The sequence below is a fragment of the Gouania willdenowi genome, chromosome 17 (genome assembly GCF_900634775.1).
Source record: "Gouania willdenowi chromosome 17, fGouWil2.1, whole genome shotgun sequence".
In the NCBI taxonomy this organism is placed as follows: Eukaryota; Metazoa; Chordata; class Actinopteri; order Blenniiformes; family Gobiesocidae; genus Gouania; species Gouania willdenowi.
Genome location: NC_041060.1, coordinates 34,333,057 through 34,336,255, shown reverse-complemented (window position 1 = coordinate 34,336,255; position 3,199 = coordinate 34,333,057). Strand labels below are relative to the sequence as shown.

The 3,199-nt window shown below is 37.9% G+C and overlaps 1 non-coding gene across 1 annotated transcript; it reads right to left on the bottom strand.

Moving 5' to 3' along the window:
• Nucleotides 1-2,112: 2,112 nt before the first annotated feature.
• trnat-agu (transfer RNA threonine (anticodon AGU)) lies at nucleotides 2,113-2,186 on the bottom strand. Its single transcript has one exon. It is a non-coding gene; the product is annotated as a tRNA-Thr (tRNA).
• Nucleotides 2,187-3,199: the final 1,013 nt, after the last annotated feature.

Sequence of the window (3,199 nt, the reverse complement as noted above, 5' to 3'; positions counted from 1 at the left end):
ACTCTCGCGTTAGTTCGTGGTTGGCGGGAGTAGAACGAGGATTAATAAGTGTGGGCGGGAGGAAAGGGAGTGTGTTAGTTCACGTGCTGACAGTGTGGATGGTGTTTAAGAGCACTGTGTGCGATTGTCCTGCTTCCCTTGTTTGGCAATAAAAGGCGAATTCTGACAAGACTTCAGTAACCCTTATTTCACGGCTCATCCACACTACAGTATTTTGGTCACAAATCACATATTTCAAACATACAACAATACATAAACAAGGTGAAAATCATATTACCGTGTGCGCCTAGTTGACCAGTTGTAGAATAGTCTCTTTAAGGGAGAAAAATCTCATTTTCATCACCAAACCTTCCGTCCTGACTCTCCTCTGTAGGTATTTTCACACTCTTACATCTGGTTCCCTTTCGCGGATATTTACACACTTTCATATCCGGTTCAAACGTCATGTCATGTGACCATCAACAGGTAAATTACTCCTTTTACATGTTAAATAAAATATTAAATAAACTTTTGCAACTTAAAGGCTGTGTTACTTAATGCTGTGGACATTATTTTATCATTTTAATACTTAACAAATTAAACTGAAAGTAGCATAGTCTGAGCTCTTGTGGTAACTTATAAAACAGCGCCAGCTACACAGAGAATGGGGCCTAGTGGGTTATATCAATAATTTGAAGAATATCTACGTTTCTAGATCAAATGTATCCTTTACCACTTGGTATATATTTAAACCTGAAGGGCCCTGACACAGAGGGCCCCTCGTTTAAATGACTGATAGGTTGTCTTTCTCCAAAACTGTTTCTAAAGCAGGTTATATGGCAATGAGCTAATGTTAGAGATACACCACCTGTTTGATGACATTACGGCAGCCAGCCACAGCTGTGTTTATGTTACTGTGATTGGGCGCGCTGTGTCACGTGACAACGTAACGACGTGATGTGATGTAACAGGAGTTGTTGCCCAGTGGTTAAGAATGCTGGGCTTGTAATTGGAGGGTTGCTGGTTCCATCCTCATCTGGGCCATCACTGTGGGATGTTGAGCTAGTCCCCAACCCCTAACTGCTCCCAAGGTGCTGCAAAACGATTGCCAACTGCTCCTCAGGGATTGGTTAAAATGCAGAGAACAAATTTCATATTTGTGTAGCAACATATATAAACAACCAGTAAAGGTTAATTAATTTAACAATCAAGCCAATTGTTGTATGACATAGTGTTCATGGGAAATGTAAAATTAGTACAACCAGCTGTGTTTCCAGATATATATTACAATTTAAAATCTGACCACACACAAAAACCCTCAGATTTCTTGGTGGAAAACAGCCCAATCTGGCAACAATGACTTGTTGCATCTTTCTGCAGCCTGTCAATTCAAACAGACGCAGTGGTATCTGTTTCATTTTTCACCAGCCAAAATAGCTAGTAACACTACAATGTTACCCGCCAAAGTTAATTTTTACCCGCATATGGTGAGTGTTAATTTAAAGCCCTGATGTGGACACTCTGGCCACCTACTTAAAAATTTGTGGCAGCAAAATGTAGTCTTTAAAAAAAAAAAAAATTCCAATATAATTTTTAAACATTTTTATTTGTGCCTTTATTCTGTTGCTTCTCCACCTCGCTTTTACTTTTTCCTCTTGCTTTGCCATGTAACCGCTGTGTTAAAAGCTGCGTTAGAGACTTCTGCTGGAATATCTGCCATCACACTTTCCGTACTCTCAGATTGTGAACCTGAATTGACTTTTGACGAGCAGCTCGAGCAGCCAATAGTAATAGTAATGATTAAAACAGCTCATGGGATCGCCTTATTGGTAGAACAATCTCGGATTGGCTGAAGTCCAGCGTCAAGCTCCAAGATTTCTAAAGCTCATTTACAGAACCAGGAGAAGGAGAAGATATTCACTGTCCACTCAGAACACTTTGGATTACAACATGATCAAAGATGATGATGAATTTTTGACCAAAAAACACCAGAAAAAACTTACATACTGCAGCTTTAATGAGACGAAGGAAAACTCTAAACACATAAAGCACAACGTGTAAAGTATTTACAAAGTGAAAGGATCAAGTGAGGATGCTAAAGTGCTTTGCCAAAAGTACAATTTCATGTTTCCAAGGCACTGCTGGGATTTGAACCCAGGATCTCCTGTTTACTAGACAGGCACTTTAACCAGCTAAGCCACAGCACCCTGTGCCTTTGGGCTCCAATAGCTGAAAAGCTTCCAAGCTCTTTCAATCACTTTTTAAATTTTTGTACTAAAGTTTTCTGAAGATACTCTAACCATCATAAGAACTATGAAACCCATTTTAATGTGTATTATATTTTATTACAAAATATGCTTGAAATTAATAGTTTTTGTTTTGATTTATCATTGAAGTAAAGTGATTTTTCTTTTCTTTTATTAAAATGTGAAAGTTAAACTGTTTCTCATTAACCTGACAAAGAAAATATTCATAATTTCTGACATAACATTATGGGTGAATCATATTTTAGTGACACCAAGTCATTCTTCAATAAAACTCTTCAAACAATCACATTTCATTGATTAAAATAACAAATAATTGTAACCAATGATCCATGTTTGACTGCAGCTGCTGATTAGATCCATGGTGTCGCTCAGCTCCAAGAATCCATGAAAATAGAGACCATCACAGTTTAGGATTCTGAGTTGTTTCATCCAGAGTGGAAAACACTGACTGGAAGGAATATTTGATAGAAAAACTGTGGAGTTTAGTTTTGTTGGAGAACCTCCAATATCTACAGCTCAACTTGTCAGTGCTTTAAAAATAAACGTGTCTCCAAAGAAGCTGCAGAAGATCAGGATGAGGTGAAAAATGCTCTAAAGTTGATGTGTGAAGAAATGAGTGACATCTGAAGAACAGACAGGAAAAGTCCAGCTACAGTCTGCCTTCTTTGACCTGGACACACACTGCCATCTAGCGTCCAGATGATACACTGCAACACATACAGTTATTTTCACTGGAAAAGGAGGTTTTAGGGATATTTTCATAGATCATATTTATTATTTATTTATAAAAGGAACAACACACATTCATAAATGTTCAAGTAAATATATCAGATTGTAGCCTATGGCTAATTTTCATCCCTAGACTCTTGGCAGGTTGATGTAAAACTGTAAAGACATGAAACAGCTAACCTGGCTAACTGTCATATAGTCCTCTGCACACATGATGGGATTTG